Source organism: Atractosteus spatula, chromosome 8 (assembly GCF_055471065.1).
Source record: "Atractosteus spatula isolate fAtrSpa1 chromosome 8, fAtrSpa1.hap1, whole genome shotgun sequence".
NCBI lineage: Eukaryota > Metazoa > Chordata > Actinopteri > Semionotiformes > Lepisosteidae > Atractosteus > Atractosteus spatula.
Window position 1 is genome coordinate 54,131,499 of NC_142713.1, and position 18,379 is coordinate 54,149,877.

Below are 18,379 nucleotides of genomic sequence, written 5' to 3' on the forward strand. Positions count from 1 at the left end.
AGGCTCTGGGGGGCACGGAGTTCGAAACCTGAATGGGAAATGAGAGCAGACAGTGCTGCCAGCCTCTGTGCCACCTCTCCCCCCCCGGCGCGCAGACCTCGCAGGCTGGCTCATCCTGCACCAGGAGAAAATTACTTTGTAATCCCAGAAGAAAGGAACACTGAAGAGGATATTAAAAAGTTTGTATGGTCTCTCCAAAAAAAGACTCTCCTCAGGTAAATAACCCAAAAGCCTTATGGAAATGTCCTATTTGAGACAAACTATAGATCAGATCACAGACGTGTTAGTTCTCTAAGGGTACTAGCAGGGCATTGATTGTGTAATTACTACGGGTCCTTTTTACCTAGACAGGACGAGCTTACTGTATAATCAGGAGCAAGACAGGAAACCCATCTCGGGACTAAAACGATCTGCCTTCGGCTGTCGGGTCGGCCACGAAGGGCTCTGGGCGCTCAGATTACTGGACAGATACAGCCTGGTCTGTGAAATAACTGCACACAGAAGCCTTGCTCTCCATAAAGGCCTGTTTAGAGCCCATTGCCCACCTGGCTCATTGCTAGGCAGAACGGGCTCTGCGGTCTTCTAAAGGGGCTGAAATGAACGCTGATTCCAGGGACCTCTAACTGATGTCCTCTTTTTTTGACTTGCACAATGTTAGCATGCCCAGAGGGGTTGGGCTGCCTGTTGACCTTGGACCCCTAGAGGTTTCTTTTCTTCTTTCAGAAGAGTTTTTGGTTCCACTCTTCTGCTGTCTTCTGGCTTTTTCTCTTTCTGTGTTGCAAACATCACGTACCGTCACACAGCTTTGTTAAGTGCCTTGGGGGCAACCTTGTTGCGAAAGGCGCTATATAAAAATGTACTCAAGGCCCTGAAAAGCATTTCCTCACCTTCTACTGCTTCCAAGAAAATGGCTCAGGGGCGGATAGAGCACTGAAGCCCACTGGTGGCAGCACGTGACCTCAGCTCCTACGACGCACCACACAGATTTGTGGTGCCAGGAGATCAAAGGACGTTGGGCCACAAGCCCGTCCGCTTCTTTTCACACGTTCCTGGCAATCTGCTCCCGGGACATTAAGGGTTTTGTTTTCCTATGCGCTTTCAGGTCTCGCAGTCACGGACGTGGAATGTGAGCAATTGCTTCAACAATGTGCCAATTGCTGTGAACCAGCTGTGAATCATGGCCAGTCTCACACTGCGCCGTTTGTGAGGGTGCGCGGACCCAGGACAGGGCTGTCCGACTCCCGGACCGGAAAGGGGCGAGGAGCTGGGCAGCGACGTCCCCGACGAGCTGAAACAGCTCCGGCCCGCCCTGCAGAGAGGCGAATGACTGAGATTAAAACGAGCAGTAACGTCTCTCGTGCCCCCTCTCTCCGCCCGCCCAGAACCAAGAGGCCTCCTCCGCCGAGACAGTCACAAGCTTAGAAAATGCTCTCTTCAGGGTAAAGAGGTTAACAGGAAGCCCCAGAAGTAGATAAAACTGTTTATGAAAAGGGCTGCAGGAAATGAATTTGGGAGCTGAGGACAGACGTTCACTCATTTTGATGAAATATGAGAAAATGTAATCTTGGCGACAAAAAAAAAAGCATGAAGACGTGGAAGAGGTCAGATAAAATTAAATTAAGAAGAAAAGATGCACAGCTCAAATTTTTAAAGGCCAGTTGATTTTCGAAACTAAATGTGTTAGCACCCTGTAAACAGTACAGCGTCTGCTCTGTCTATACAGTTGTTTCCACATGTATTCACACCCGTAACACGTGACTGAAAGTTGAATTAGCCGAAAATGCAGGTGTGCATAATTTTAAAAATGTAAAAAAAAGTCTAGTTATCAGTATAACAACAATGTTACACAGCACCTTTAAAAGCAGTATAATGTTAGGGCTTTAACAATACATTAAAACAACATTGCTGTACATTTAGAAAGAGAATTTTACAAAGCAATCAGTGAGAACTTTTCAGAAATGGGTGAGTGTTTTGGGATATCAATAACCTAACTGCACTCCTGACAGACATGCCAGCACGTTTCTAAATTCTGTAAAAACAACAAAGTAAAAATGTTTTCCCTTCCCAGAAGGCCGATTTGGTGAATCCCCTGTGGGCGTACGAGAATTGAGATGGGGCTTCCCGACAGATCCAGATTCTTCTCAGGAGGGTGTTTTTACACCAGCAGGCTCTAGGGTTCTCCTCATTTCAGCTCACACCCCACGTGACCCGCCGGAGGCAGCGAGGGCTGCCCAGCCAGCCAGGTGACTGGGGAAACTGGACCCTGTGCAAGTACCAAGAGACTGGGAGCTACAGGTAACAGGCAGTACGTAAAATCCACAGACAAAAGTCCAAGAACGGGCCGCATTCAGAAACCAGGAAGGCAATCCGAGGAGAAACAACACCTAAAGTGGAGGAACAGAAAGAGGAGAGAACAATGGAAGAAAGGAGAACAGGACAAGGAGATGATAAAGAACAAAACAAGAGTAAGGAACAAGACAGGTAAGTAACAGTTCAAACCAGAGGTCACCAGACTGAGCGCTGAAGTGCATGAGTGTACTGTTTATATAGACACACAGTATACACACGCTTGAAGACAAAACGTTGTGTCTCTTTTCGATTCCTTTCCACACAGAATAAACCCATACCTGTTCCTTCGTAGCCCATGCATGCTGACGCAGCTCCCCAACTCGAACTCCTGTTTATATAGAGCCTGGGATATGCGGAGACGACGTACACTGAGTCATTCTGTGATTGGCTAAGACGTAGCGCAGCCGTCTGCGCAGTCTGCGCCTCAGCTGCGCAGCCAGACAAGCGACCAGTGTTCCAGGAGGCCTCAGGTGGGCCAAATATGTGCCGAAGCAAACTGTTTGGTCAGTCCATAGACAGCCGTGTTGAGCAGAGTACCAGAGCTTAGAGGCCTCTTTCAAACCTTCTGTTCCAAAGACCCTGCAATGTAATAGTAATGGAGAAAGAATGTATGTAAACGTATGTGTGCTATTACAATGTACGTGTACCGATTATTCACAGAAAATGAGAGGTTAGGTAATAGAGCTGATTATTACATCAATCTTGAAACACGCTTGAGAAAAAGCCATTTATTAAAGGTAATTAGACAGGTAGCTTCTTCAATCTTTACTGCTTTACTGTGGAAAAATAAACAGGCGACATTTAGAAAGAAAAACATCTATTTCATCGAAAATAAGAAATAACCATTCCATCTCTTATTTACAGTTTAATATGGCTCTCGAGTTTCGTGCTTCCTTCTCCATTAGATCACTAACTCTGGTCAGGTCGACAGAAACCTTTGTAAGCGCAGGCGAGAGCGCTTTCGTGAAATTCTTGTATCCTGGCGGTTCCATAAAAGGTCTGGCCTGCTCGCCGGACTGCCACTAGAGGTCGCCAGACACACAGATCTGTGCAAAGAGGAGGCTCACCTACTGTGTGATAACGTGATTGAACTGTCCTGGAATGCAGAATTCTCGCGTGGGGTTTGTGTACATAAGGGCGTGGTAGGTCGGTAAAAGGGGGAGGCAGGAGTACCGTCGTTATTGTCGTTGGAGTACTTGCTGGATGGCAGTAACAACTACCCTCTCTAAAGCTTGTTATCTGTGATTAAGATGGATTGTTGTTGGGTTTTTTTTTGTTCCCCACCGGGATGGGAGACCTCCGAGGAAGTCTAGGTTGCTCCTGTGAGTGTTGCTGGTCTACCAGTAGGTGGCGCTCTTCACTCTTGACCAAAGCTTCCAAACCGGTGCCCTCCCATAAATGAACTTGGACATGCTCTGAGATGAAAACCGCTATATAAACGCAAGGTTTCTTTTTCGTGTCTTGGGGGGGGGGGGGGGGGGGGAGTGGAGATTTAAGTGTGGAACGAGCACAGTCCACACTTTGCCTTTGTTGCCCAGTCTTTTGATTTATGAACCGTCACCCTTAAATACATATAGACCTCTCTGAGCGCCCTCAGTAATACAAATTAACGCACGCCAGCGGACTTGTGTGCACACAGGGTAAAAAAAGAGGTGCATTAATCAAAATGATCGAGACAGCGTGCAATATTTAATACACAATGGTAAATACTGGACTGTGAGGCGAGAGGGGGAAATAGCACATACCAGATTAGAGAAACATCGAAAAGAAAGGACTGAGGCAGAAACAGAGCCAGGGCTATATCTTTGCTCGCCAGGTGTAAGGCGAAGGAAAAAAAAAAGAAGCAATCATTTCGACAGAAATATAATTAATAACCTCGTTATGCTCAATGGACTGCGAGTATTAGCGGTGAATTTCACAAAGCCTTTTTCACTTCCATTTTCAAATTAGCATCAACTTTAACTTAAACCCAGATTAATTACTGGAACATGACATAAACTGGATATTTGTTTCATTAAAGTGTAATGAAAAGTTTCCCTTCTACAGCAATCTGAGAGCTGGAGTTCACTGCGGCACTCATCTGAACAGACTTCCTGCCATCCCCATGTCTCATAACGATTCAGATAACGTATTCTGTCAATTTACCCGTACAAACGAAATTACAAATGTATCTGTACAGCCTTATGCTCTGAAATAATAATGGTGAAAGCCGTGTAAAACACCTTCCTTCTAGCCACGCCGTCCTATATCCGTTTGTTAACTTGACAACCAAATCGTTTTCGACATACCAAGTATTTATCATTAAATAAAGCAGACGAGAAGACACGAAGGGCCATTTAACCCCCCCAAAAAACACTTTATTTAACATGTTCAATGGAAATGCCAATACCCGTCACTGTGTTGTAACAGTACCCCACACGCCGCCTGAGCACGCTTATTATACTGGACGAGCCCGCCGGCACGAGTAGGCGAGGGTCGGGGGGCGTCAAGTACACATTTACACACCGGGACGGGACAGAGGGGGCGCGGGCCGATTGTGTAGAGAGGTTTTCCCGATGTTTAATCTTGTTACAGGGGGCAGTAAATCAGAGCGCCACCCAATATGATCGCTTTATATGAAGTGAGCCAAAGGTAACGATTTAAAAGAAACTTGTTGTTGTTGTTGTACCACGTTGTCAGCTCGCTCCGCTGTTTCCAGGCAATGCAGCCCTTGTTTTGCTGCGATAAACTGTAGTTCTTGCCCCAGGCTTTGGGGGAGGGGGGGGTTACTGGGGGGTACTGGACGACTGTGGTCCAGCCAACACGAGCGACCTCCATATGGCCCGAAGTGATTCAGGAGCGTCTCAATCGCAGCCCATGTTGGTATATAAAGCCACTTCTCTTACGGGACGCCGCGGAGAGGACGAAGAAGAGGTCTTCCTTCACACACGTAGCCCAAAAGTCTTGTCCTAACCCCGTCACCAACATTTCCCCCCCCCCCAAAAAAAAATAATCGGCGACTGTAAGAGGTTTCCCCCCAAATACTAGGGCAGTCCTAATCCCCTTTAACACACACCCCCCCCCCCCCGTTAATCTCCCGCGGATTAAAAATAAAATCACTTTAAGAATCGCGGGCGGCGGGGCGCCAGCGCCGTTTGGAAGCCCAATGAGATCGCGGCAGAGCCGGAGGCAGACCTGTCCGCGCAGCGAGGGCGGCAGTCAAGCTACCTTCTCGGGCTCGCTTCCTTTTTTCCTCTCTCTCTCTCTCTCTCTCTCCCCCTCGCTCACTCGCTCTTCTCCCAGCCCTCCGTGTAAACCGATCTCCTCCCGGCTCAGCCTTTTGTACTGGAAAAGAAGGGGGTGGAGAATACATCCCCCCAGCTTTCAGCCTGTGTCTCCCTCTTTCCCTTTTTTTTTTCCCAGTTTCCTGTTGCGAAGGGGCTGCGGAGCGGATGTGAGCGGCTCTCACAGGTGTGTCTGGCGCGGCAAGCGCGGAGTTGCGAGAGAAGCGCACCTGGATTAATCATGTGATCGCCGTACCTGGGCGTGGAGTTCAGTCTGTGCCGAGTATTTTCCAGGCTTTAGGAGCTTGTTAAACAGTTTCCCCCCCCCACCTCCCTCCTTCCCGGTTCATGTGGATTGTTTTTCCCACCCCCCGGGTTGAGTGTTTTCCAGGGATTTTGTTTTCGTCTCTTTGTAGTTCTGATGCGTAAGATGTGAACTTTTTGTTCGCCACCGACTGGATTTATTTTTGATCTTTTCGGAGGGGGTGGGTCGGTTCTCGGGGCTGGGGATTAAAGAGAATCCGGATTTGAGGATCGTGTTCAACTTCTGCGCTTCAAAGGTGAGTAGTTGTTTTTTTTTTCTTCTTTTTCTCCGACCTCTGCCTTCTGCCGACGGTGTGTTTTGGGCCGGTGATCGAAGAGGCGGCCGGCGGCTCTTGTGATCCAAACGCCGTGTTAAAGCGACGCCGAGGTCGTGTTGTCTGTGCCCTATGTACCCTCCGTCCGCGATTTAAGCGGTAGGGAAAACATCCATCGATGCCCTTCGCTACGTACTTCCGTGGAATACAAGCGCTGATCGATGTGGTCTTGGATGTTGTGACATAAAGCTGATTGCAATGCCTCGCTGTGGTACTTTTCGTCTGAAGTTACGGGCTAGAAGATTTTCAATTTCGGTTTGAACCGCAGCGAGTGACGCCGGGGTTTTCTCCGGCGGACCGAAACGAAATATTGGAGGCATTTTGTAGCGACTTGAGTTGGGAACTAGTGAAATATTTCGTAAGACTGTAACTGGTGCGCCGTGCCTGTTCAGCGAAACCCCCTCGCGTAGAATATAAGAGGTAAGTCGAGTGTGTTAAACCGACATTTAGTGATCGTAACGTCGTGTCGTGAGTTTTTGTTAGGAGATAGGTAGGAGCGTGGAGGCTTGGTTTAAATAAGAGGACTCTGCCGTGCTTAAAGGCGGTGCTGCTGTGTGATCTGACAGGCTTAATTATGCAAATATAATTCCGAAGAAAAGGGACAAAAATACACTTCGATCGTGTAAAACACGTATTTTAGCGAGGTGATCTGGGAGTGGCGCGTACAGCTCTGCGGTCTCTTTTTCTTTGGGGATTCGTTGCGGAGCGAAAGCGGGATTTCGATCGTGTCAGCCGGAGAGAAGTTCTCCTTCGTTTTGGTTAGAGGGAGGCGGCTCTGCTGCTCCCCGAGAGCGGTGCTCGGTTCTCCGAGCCGTGCAGTATTGCAGCCCGAGTATCAGGGCATCTGAAACTAGAGCAAAGTACATCTGTCTTTTTTTCTGGTTCCGTAGTTTGTCTGCCGGCTGGAGGCTCAAGGTTGCGGTGTGTGACCGGTTGCGGGCTTTGACTGGAGTTTTGTGATTCGGTGAGAGATCACTGTGTTGCACCTGGACTTTCTCTCTCTCTTCTGGACTGGGGGTGCAGTGAAAACTGAAAGGCATGTTCCCCCCCATTGTAGGACCGCCAGATGTGTGTGTGTGTGCGCGTCGCCGCTCTTAATCCCTCAGGCACTCCTCATTTGTCTCAACAAGTAGTTCAGCGGTTTGCCTTTCTCTTGGGCCCGATGCGAGGAGGGTAGATGGGCGGTTTGACTGCCGTTCTCCAGTCACTATGCATAGCTGGTCTCCTCTGTGGATGTTTGTAATTGTTTTGTTGGGATGCAAGAATTCACAGTGCAGGTCAGCGAAGTTTGGAAATGAGTTTCTTCAGTCTCTAATGGAAAAGGGACGTTTTTGGAGAACACTCTCCCGTCATGCTCTGCCCTCAGACACTTGCAAGCCGCTTTTATACTTAAGCAAATCTCTTTGTTCAGAATAAATGTCGGTTTAGATAAGCCTTTTGAGCCTGTGTTTAGGACTGGCATACTCTTAAGGTTAACATTTAGGTTCAGCATGCCATAATCGTACACAGGACAATGGCATTTCTGATCATTCCTGTCCTTACCTTTCAGCTGCCCTGAAATGACATTCTAAAGTATTTGTTGGCCAGATGAATTTGCTTTTGCGGGAGCTCGGCTCAGGCGACCTCTGCCAGCTCTCTCTCCAGGGCCCGGCTCCGAAGGGGGACCCTAGAGATTCCACACCGCACTGCCTGCCTTAGCACACTGCCGGATCGCTGTTCACAGATGCTCGCTGGAGTTTGGTTTCAGCCTAGTTCAGGAGCCAAAAAGAAAATAGAGTTGTGATTAAACATATTCCAGCAATCAGTGTGCAAACATGCCCACGTAGCCTTATCTCTTTAGGCTGATACTTAGTAAGTGCCCTCCAGTGTCGTTTCCATCTACAACAATGAAACAGAGCCACTATTCATTCTGTAGCCCGAGTCTCTTTATCGGCACTGTCAATGGGTACCTCTCTGTTCCTGTAACCAGCTACAGCACTCATTGGACTCCAGCGTTTCAGTGTGTGAGCCGTTTCTTCATGCACAGGGAAGCTGTACACAAGATGCTGATTCCCAGTGGATTGTCCTCATTAAATGTTGTTAAGCAAACATTCTCCTCTTGATTTCACGGCGTAGGATTATGACAGATCTCTGCTCTAGCAGGAGCTCGGCGGGTTTGTCTCCTAAAATCTGAACGAGACTGTTTTTTCCAAAACCAGCCATCTGTTCAGTGGGCTCGGAGACCTCCTTCAAAAATAGATCCTTTTTCATCTGTCAGTGTTTCACTGCTGCAACATCAGATCAGAACATCAGAACATCAGTCAGTAGTTGTGTGATCCCTGCAACTTGTCATGTTATTTTAATTTAGATATTGTTTTTGAGTCATCTCGTTCTGATATTATAAATATTACGTGATACTGGGTTACTAGATCAGCTTGTTTCTGCCCTGTATCAGAATGAGGCTGTCTTTGCTCCTGTCTTTTTTTTTTTACGATGCCTGGCAACTTTATTCCTTGTTGCAACCTTCCACCCTAGGAGCGATGATACACTATCATTCTCTGCCTGGATTAGGCTGTGGATGTCGTCATTCCGTTAATTTCTTGGAGAATACTGCAGTGTAAATCCCATGGAAAAGGTGGGAAATGTACAAGATTAAAATCTCTGACGTTGAAGGGCTGCATAGTTTTGGAGGCTGTAAGGTTCCTGAGCTGCTGTAGTATCTAACTCAGTTATCAAACTCAGTTCCTGGGGGGGCTTTATCTTCTGGCTTTTATTCCAACCTGATTAGTCAATTAAGCAATTAATGTATTTCTTAAACTAGACAGATTTTTTTTTAAAAGCCTTTTACAGTTTTTTTTCCCCCCAAGACATTCACACGCATTAAAGGTGCAGTTCACGTTTAACACGTCACCTCAGTGGCTGGTAATACAGCCGTGCTGGATGGATGGGCTGCAGTCATGTGTCTAAATGAGATCTACTATGTAGCTGAGATCGTGGCTGGAGCAAGCCCCCCCCCAAGAACGGAGTCCGGGACCCCTGATCTAGATGTAGCAGCACTTAGCCCAGAGGTCTCAAATGTACTTCCTGGAGGGGCTGGTGTCCTCTGGTTCTGTTCTAACCCAAGCCGTCAAGTAAGTAACGAACCTGATAACTTTCATAGGTATTCATAGGCTTATTCTGCTCAAATGGCAGATTACACTAACCATTCCCTTCATCAGAGGTACAGTTACTTTTATAACACTTGAGCCTGGCGAGAACTTGTGTTCCAATACAGTTAATTCATTAAGCCAGCTTTGTAGCTAAGAACTCAAGTGGGACAATATATTGAAGACATTGGGCCAAAGGACTTCAGTTCCTGTCCTGGAAGCCTGGATTGTTTGTAGCGTTTCAATCTATCCTAGTTCTTAATGACCCAGATCGACGTGTTATTGGCTTAATTGGACCGATTTGCAAAGTTTTCCGGTCAGCTCAGGTGCAGGTGCTTTCAGGGGAGCTAGAAAACCTCTCCCACGCCGAGCCTCCGGGGTCAGGAGCGACGAGCACAGCCACGGGCCCTCCAGGAGCTGAGCCCGAGACCTCGGCCGCTCTGCAGGCGTTCGTGTTCTCTTTGAAGGCCTGGACCTCGGCTGCAGGGGCCCTTCCAGGCTACTGGGGCTTGCAGGTTATTCTTGGGCGAGGCCCGCGGTCGAGGATCAGCAGCTACCCAGGGACATCCGAGACAGGTTGTGCTCCGCTATCACGAGCCCCTGCCTTTGGCAAGAGGGCAGTAGGCTGACATTTCAGACCTGCCTTCTGCATTCTGTCGTGCGGGACGCTCTGCGCTTCACTGAGGGTTAACAGAGCCAAGGTCTTGTACAGCTCTGAAAGCCAAGATACATCATGCTGCTTGTTATTAATTTGGCAGACTCTGTTGCCCAGCGAGACTCACAGAGATTGCCGCCACCTATTTTTCTTGCATACAAATTTTGGTAGCAGTTCATACAGCTGGTTTAGCTCGTATTCTGTGCAAAGTACCTTGTTCAAGAGTATTTCATAACCAAAGTAAATTGCATCCATGTGGAGCTTTTTATCCTAAAGGATCCTAAAGTGCTATATATCTAGGAGGGGGCCCACTTCATCCGCCAGCAGGTCAGGTGGAGTGCCAATAAATTGCTTCACCAAGGGAATTAAGAGGCCATACTCTACGATCCCAGAGTGAGATTAAGCAAGGGCCCTGGGATTAATGAACAGTGCCACAGGACCTTCAAGACCAAGTAGTCAGTAGATCCTGGTGTAATGTGTCTTCAGGGTAGATGGCACCTCCTATATCACTGTCCCCGGTCACCATACTGGGGTATCGGATTGAAAAGTTTCTACCAGCGAGAAGATCGCCCCCTACTGGTCGACTAAAACCACTGCCAGCAGCAACTTGATTTTTCCTTGGAGACCTCCCATCCCAGTACTGAGATCTGGCCAGGTCAGGGTGCAGCTGTCGCGGTGTCTTCAGGGCCCTCAGGTCAGGAGCGCGGGGTCCCAGCGCGGGGCTCCGGAGCGCTGCCCCCGCGCCGCCCTCCTGCAGGCTCCCCCTTTGCTGTTGGCCGCTGAAACCCTGAGGCCCGGCCGTGAGATCCGGGCTGCTGGCTTCGCCACTGCTCGTGGGGAATGGACTGTCTTCCACCCGCTTGTGCTTCAAGTGTGTGAGATAATCCCCCCCCGGCACCGTGTCTGAAGATCGGGTGCCCTGTCTGAGTTTGAGACCTCTACCTGACGAGTCTCCAGCTGTGGCCCATCGGCTAATGAATTGAGTGCGGTAATTAAGGGCCCTGTGAGGCGATATCGCGCTGGTGCACACGTCTCCTAATGAACAGCTGCGAACGCTCCAGCACTCCGAGGCCAGGCACCGCCGGCATATTGTTCCTGCTATAAGCTCTTCCTGCCACCCGGCATCAGATATCGCAGCCAGACATGCACAAGCACATCGCTCCCACCTTTCTCTTTTCTGAGCGTTCGGAAACTATAGGCGCATCAGTGAAGTTGGGAAAATTGCCATCTGAAAGGAAGCCCTTAACCCCTCATCTGCCTGAAATACTGCCTGCCGCGGTGATGATGTCTGTGTAAAATATATCGCCCCCAAAACCCCGCTTTTCAGAATTTGTTGACGTCTATTGTGCGTCTCTCATTCTCTAAACAATAGCAGCGCCCTTTCGGTAAATCCTTACATAACACGACTCCTCAGGGTTAAGAAGAAAGCTGCAATTGCCCATGTTTCGCTTCAAGATCAAATCTCGTGTGTGTCTCTAAACCACACAGTGGTTACAGCGCAGAACACAGAGTCTCATACTCTCGCTGGCTTTAATCAAGGGATTATGGGATTCCAGAAATGGTTCTCCCTGGCCGGGGGCTGTTTGTAGTGACTGCTCAGTGTGGGTAGACGTTGCTTTCATGATGAATGCTGAATGGCCCCCAACAGCCCCCTCTGGTTGGGGGAATCATTCTTACGACTGTGTGTCATTGAGACAGCTGGCGTAAAGGAGCATTCGCATGAATTTTGGGAGGGCACATCTTCCATTCCCACCCCCTTTCAGCCTGTTCCCCACCTACCTTCACTCCTCACGTCCCCTCCTGCGTCACGAGCTGCTTCGTATCCGTGGCGCGCGCTACGGGAATTGTTTTAAAAATCAAATACAGCAGAGGATCGGCTCATTTCCATCCGTAACCACACCAAATCCCTCTCTGTGCATGTTAAAATCTCATCATCGTCATCCCAAGAACTGGAGTGCTGTTTTAATGAATCCCCAACCAGTGCTTTTTCATCACTCACAGGTTTTTTTTTAAACTTTTTACATACATCAGAATGCTAATATCTGAGCCTTGGGCTTTTGGTATCGGCGTGTCTTGATTTCTGCAGCCGTGCAGTGGAAGTCTGCGCCGCACAGCGACAGAGCTGGGGAGCAGTGTACAGTAGCGTGGCCCTCAGACGGAGGCGCAGAGCAGGCTGTTCACACGCTGCGCTCTACAGGTGAGCGCCGGGCTGATGAGACGCCCCACCGCTGGCGCTGGAAAGCCGTCTTTCTTTCTGATTGAGAGAAAGCCGTTTTGCATCTGACCTTCCAGGTTTAGATGTGCTTCCTGCCACATACCATTCTGCACTCCTCCTCTCGATAAACCAACAGCTGTTTTCCTGGGAGAGGAACAACTCCTAAATGACCAAGGCAGTATCTCTTGCAGGCCAGACAGAACAAATTTCCAGGCTGTTTCCAAAGACCCAGGAGCTTTGCAGTGACTACGGACTGAGCTGTCAAAGCGATTAGCCCCTGGTGTGATTTCCAGCAGTGCATTCCTCCCAACATTAACTGTGAACCCCAGGAATCCCAGCAATGCCCATTAAGAGAGCAGCTCTGCTCCAGATGTCTTGTCTGGACGTCTGCTTGAGCTCAGTGTACAGAGTGTGTCCAACAAGATTCCCTCATGATCGAGTTTTCCTTTCGTTTAGTCGGGGCTTTCTCCTGCAATTTCGTACCTGAAATTGGAACCGGAACACCCGGAGTATGGAATCAGAACTAAAAGCAGCTATAAGTTTTGTTAATTAAAAAAAAAAACTTATAGTATGCCCCTTCATGGATGCATTTATGAGGGAAATCATACACGAATCAGCTGGCATAAGTGGAAACTTCTGCATTCAAAATGGAGAACAGGAGGCACTTCTTTACACGGAGGGTTGTTGGAGTATGGAACAAGCTAACCCGCTATGTTGTTGAAGCTGATACCCTGGTTTCCTTTAAGAACTGGCTAGAAGAAATCCTTGTATTGAATAACTGCTGAGCTGGCTGAATGGTTTCCTCTCGTTTGTAACCATTCCTGTGTTCTTACCAGGAACAGCCTTCAGGTTTAGAGTGTTTTATAGGAAGTCGCTGTGGACCATGGAACATATGACTAATGCTTAACTCTTGACCGTATTAAACGCTAGAAGTCCAGTTCATGCAAAACGTCTTCTTGCAAAGTTTCTTCTTTGTGTGTAATAGGTCACGGAAAGCTACCACGGGCAATTACTAGTCTTTGGAAGCTCTGTGCTTTTTGAAGTTGGATCTTTACGAATATCCTAAAGTTGCCTCTGATTCAGCCCATTTTAAAAATCAATCAAAGGGTGATGAGCTGCAGAGTTGCCTCTTCTGAGGGTGATGAGTAGTTTTCAGGCATTCTTGCAGCCTCCTGTCATAACAGGCAGGGAGTGTGCAATCCGAGCTGTTTAAGAGTTGTAAGCTGGTGACACCAGTACAGGGAGTCGTGTTTAAACCCTTTATCCCGCGAACACGCATCAAGTGCGAGTTACCTGATGCTAAATGACCTCACGAACGATTCGAGTCAGAAATATCACTTCGAACTCTTAAAGATTCCTTTAGCGTTGACAACTGAACATGCACTTCGAAATTACTTACAGCCCTTAAACTAGGGGCAGCGCCAAATCCAATCAGAGTGGAGATCTGCAAGACGTTTTTAGCAGGCAACTTTTTGTATCCTGTTTTTCCTGGACCGTGCCGCACCACTGTTAACATATGTGAAGCAGCCCGGTTTCTGGGCAGAAAAAGTCTTGCGGCACGTTTTCGCCTTCATATCGTCGCTTAAATCCAGCGTCGGGGAACTCCTGAATCGAACGGCATCGCGGGCCGCACCTGGAGCTCAACAATGGCACAGCTGCTCCATGCCCTCCCTTTCTGCTCCCTTGTTTGTGTTTATTTATGTTCTTCTTGTGGCTGAAAGACTTGGATCTTGCTGCATCACAGGCCTGTAATTACAGAGGTTACCGCACTGCTGTGGGGACAGGACTGGGACATGGGCTGGGCCAGGGATGCTCTCGCTGTTGAAGGAAGTATGTAAACTGCAACGACGAAGACAAGTCTAGCAGCCTTGAAAAGACTGAGCTTGTTCGGCCCCTCTGCAGCCGGACATTGTAGCTCTGCGTCTGTATGTTTTACAAATGGCTGATCAGGGCCCAGCTCGGAGAGTGTGTTTCTCCAAGGGCAGGTTGGTTTCCCACATGGGAACAGGCCACCAGTATTTTTCCCTTGAGGTTTGGTTAAAAGAACCTCTTCGTGTCACAGAGCTTTGTCGGTATACCCAGCCTCTGTTTCTCTACCTCCGTCTAACCCCTGATTCTGAGGAGCGGGTTTATAAATTTCTCTGCCCTTTCAGCTTCGTCGTCTTGCCACTTCTCGGCTTCACCCAGAATGCCTTTAAAGCATTATGTGCTCGTGTTCCTCACGGAGTTGGTATCCTTGTCTCGAAACTGCAGCTGTGGTGAAGTTCTTCCTCTTAACTTTCAAATTTAGTACATGCCATGTCATCAGTTTCTTGTGAGGGCTTATTTTTATCCTTACCATCCATTTGTAAAATGCCAAAGTTGAACTGAAGGAAAAAATCTGCATTCTTGTCCTCATCATCTATCTGTTATCAGAAAGCTGTCTGCGTTCCAGTGAGTGTCCCAAATCTGGTGTCTGTCCCAGAAACGCAGGGTGCAAGCAGGACTAGACAGTAGTCCTTCGCAGGGTGCAAGCGTGCAGGCGCACGGGGATAATTTTGAGACACCACCTAGCCTAGCTTGTCTTTGGAAATTGGGAGGAAACTTTCACATGCCCGATAAAACCCCTGGGGAGAACACGCAAACTCCACACAGACAGTTACTCAGTCTGGAATTGAACCCAGGACTGAAGAGCCGAGAATACTCTTGCCACCCTTATAACTCTGAAATTCATTCTTATCGATATATTAGATTGGGACAGGAGACCGAGACCTGCCTAAAGCTCAACACTTTGGGCAGTCTGGTATGGAGTTTCATCTTTGTGGTGATCTGGTGAGCACACCTTATGAACTGTATTTTCTGTTCTGCTTTGATTTATTTTTAAATGATTAAAAAAAAATTCTTTAAAATAATCGCAACCACCCTTTTTTCTTGTGGATTTCTGAAGTATTCTTGTGCCCGACACCAAGCCTGACCAAATGCCACCAGTCTGCGTCACTTCCTATCAGCACGGTGGATATGCTGCATATGTTTAATTAGTTAAAGAAACAGGAAGTCTGTGGTTAACGAGATTAAAAACGGGTTAAGCCTTGAAGTGGGGAACTGGTGTGAAATTCACGTTGTCAGTTTGTCAATTCATTATTAAAACTATATCCTTGAAGTGTAGAGAGCTAAAAATATTCTTCCTGGATGTGTTTAGGTAGCAGATTCGTATTTGAACTCGCTGTTTGCAGAACCCGAGCTGCAGGTCTTTGCATTGGTCTGTGAGAGACACAGGGCAGCTTCAGGCTGCAGCAGCTCCCGAGCCTGGGAAGTGTCCTTCAGTAACGTCCCAGACACCCGGTCCTGAAGCAGACACCTGCACATCACACCCGTGCCAGGTGTCAAATCGTCAGCTGCACCTGCTAATGATCTTCCCCAGCTTGCAAGTGCAGAGCGAAGACACTTCTAATAAGCAAAGCAGGGCATTTCCATCATGCAAGTGACAGGTTACAGCCCAGGAAGCCATCCACACAGGAGCAGAGAGCCGACGGGTGACATTTATTATTGGTAAAACTATATTTCCTTATCATGACACGCTTAGTTTGATCATGAATAGGCTGTTGTATTTATTAGTAATTCAATTAATTGTATTTTTGTTTGCATTGGAGAATGGCTTCAGCTAAATGAGTGCGAGTAATAGTTGATTGCTCTCCTTGTTTGGGCTGGTTAGTCAGCCAAGAATGTGTTTTGTATAAAAGAGTAGTTTAACCGGATTAGGTGTACAAAATGTCACGTTCTCCTTGCCTTTAGTGATTTGTAGTGGAGAGCTCTTATGTGAGCTTGCAATTTCAGGTTCACACTATGTGCACATTGAAGTCGTCTGCATTAAATTGATTTCTTCTGTGTTTATTTTGCACTTTTCACCAGTTGAATTAAAGAGGCGCCTTAGGGAGGCCAGCTGTTGCAAGCCCGGGGCAGAATGTAGGCAGCACCCTTAGACTGACCCTTTATTGAGGATAGAGGTGCCTTCGATGCCCACAGAGTTGGGAGTTCGATTTCCGTCTCATCTCGAAGATGGCTCCTGCTACCTCACGCACTGTTACGCACGGGAGCATTCCTCTGCACGTTCCGGTCCAGAGGGTGGAGCGCCACCTACTGGTCTACCCACTCCGCCCTGGAGATCTCCCATCCCAGCGGTGACCAGGCCCAGGCCAGCTGCCCTCATGGGATCTGACCCCCTGGCTGGCTGGCATGTGCCATTGTTTCAGTAGACCCGGTCAGCAGATGCAGAACTCGTACGGGTGTTGGACAGATATCGTCCCTCTGTACTTCCGGGGCTGTCTGGAGTGGGAACAGCAGATGTTGTAATGTGTTTCGCTTGGAAGACTGAACCTCTGAATATCCCCTGCCAACACACCCCTATACAGCCAAGGCATACATATGGTACCAGAACAGATCTGTTCCCTTGTGGTTTGTGTTATTCTGATGCTTAAGGAAGCAGTCCAAGGTATTTCAGACTTTTGCATGGAATTTACATTTTCCGTGTGGAATTTAGGCATTCAGCAGAGACCCTAGGGAAGCAACTAGTCCATTTGTAACTGTTTTAAGAAGCCAACCATCCTAAACAATGGCTGTTCGGTTTTTAAAAGTGCTCTTTGATTAAGTGGTGTTCATATTGGCTGACTTTGTCGGCTGAATTGAGATAAAATGCAGTAATAGCTACTTAAGTCTTGCACCAAGAATACATTTACATACGGCGTGTGTTATACCTGCAATATCTGGAAAGCTGTGGTGAATCCTGAGCACTTTTTAAAACTCCCTATTCATAAACGTAGCTTTCATATATATGTAATAAGTTTATAATTCCTTGCATTATGTAATGCTTTTCATCAATTGAATATTTCCGTTTTGTTTCTAGTCACTAGTTGGGGATTTTATTTCACTTACAAAATACAACAGTTAATCCTCTTATTGGGTCAGTGAAGGGTCTGATTGAGTCACTGGGGTTTCAGCTGGAATGAAAACCAGCAGGACCAGGACAGGGAACTGCTGGTCTAAGATATGCTCCTCTCCTGTGCGGCCTGTCTATCTGAGGTTCTGGTTGTCCCTCGTGTAGATATGTCTGATGGAACCTGTTCCATGCGCCAGTGAAGAGCGGGAGAGCGGGTTTGGAATGTGAAACGCCCACACTGGTGGGACAGATTTATCGGGTCCAGAGCGGACACAACATCCTCCCGTGACCGCCGCAGTCTGGCCGGCAGTGACCAGGCGCTCGAGATCCTGGTTTGCCGTTTCACCTGCAGGACGGCGCCTCCTGTAGCGTCGTGTCGGCGGTCCGGAGTCTCGGGCTGTCCTCGGGAAGTGTCCCGCGGGCTCTGCACCGGTGTGAGAGACGGTCGAGTCTTCCTTGTGGGACAGCGGGCGCTTCCTGAGCGCTTGTGGTGTATGGGAGCAGCATGTCGGGTCGCGCGAAAGCTCCTTGATCAAGTTACCTTCACCTGTCCTGCTGCTCCACCTTCTTTTATTCCTCCAGGTTTGTGTTTGAGCAGATTGATTGATTGATTGATTGATTGGGCGAGCCCTTCTTGGTTGTTGAGATGTTGTTTTTCCGAAGAAGTCGATGCCCTAACCTCCATTGCGAAGTGGCAACAACGTGGCGGCGCCTGCGGACCCGTGCACCGCAGTACGATTGCGCTCGCGCGTGGCTCGATCAATCGGATTGATCGGATCGTAATAGTTGACGTGCACAGCAGCTCCAGTTGTGGATCTGTACTTTGTGTGTGCCGAGTCCTGTTGTGAGGTAATGGGGAGCACTTGGCTCAAAAAAATCTAAAGTAAAAGCCCATGCAGTTTTGCAGCATATTAATAAGCATATCTCACCGACATCGATGAAATAGTAAATATCTCAATCATCAATGAAACAGTAAATAGTATACATATAAATGTATTCTCATTACAGGGAGTTTTAATATGTGAACGTGTGTGACATCTTTGTGCAATTTTCTGTTTTGCACACTTGTCAGAGCAGAGCTTCGGCCTGGCCTCCTGTTACATCCAATACGACGATCATTAATCCTCTCGGAAATACAGACCCTACCCCGGCCTTTGGGACTGGAAGCTTCAGAGATCCATTAATACCTTGCGGCGCAATCTGTCGGCTGATCAATAATTTA

The 18,379-nt window shown here is 48.0% G+C and overlaps 1 protein-coding gene across 2 annotated transcripts in view; it reads left to right on the forward strand.

Annotated features, from left to right (window-relative positions):
• Positions 1-5,757: 5,757 nt before the first annotated feature.
• The window catches only part of plxnb2b (plexin b2b), a 112,118-nt gene continuing 99,496 nt past the window's right edge, over positions 5,758-18,379 (forward strand). The window contains exon 1 of one of the 2 annotated variants that reach the window (XM_088924302.1): positions 5,758-6,172. The gene's annotated coding sequence lies outside the window, so the exon portion shown is untranslated. Of the gene's footprint in view, positions 6,173-6,314; positions 6,671-18,379 lie in introns of those variants that run through there. The other variant, XM_088924301.1, reaches the window with a different exon arrangement.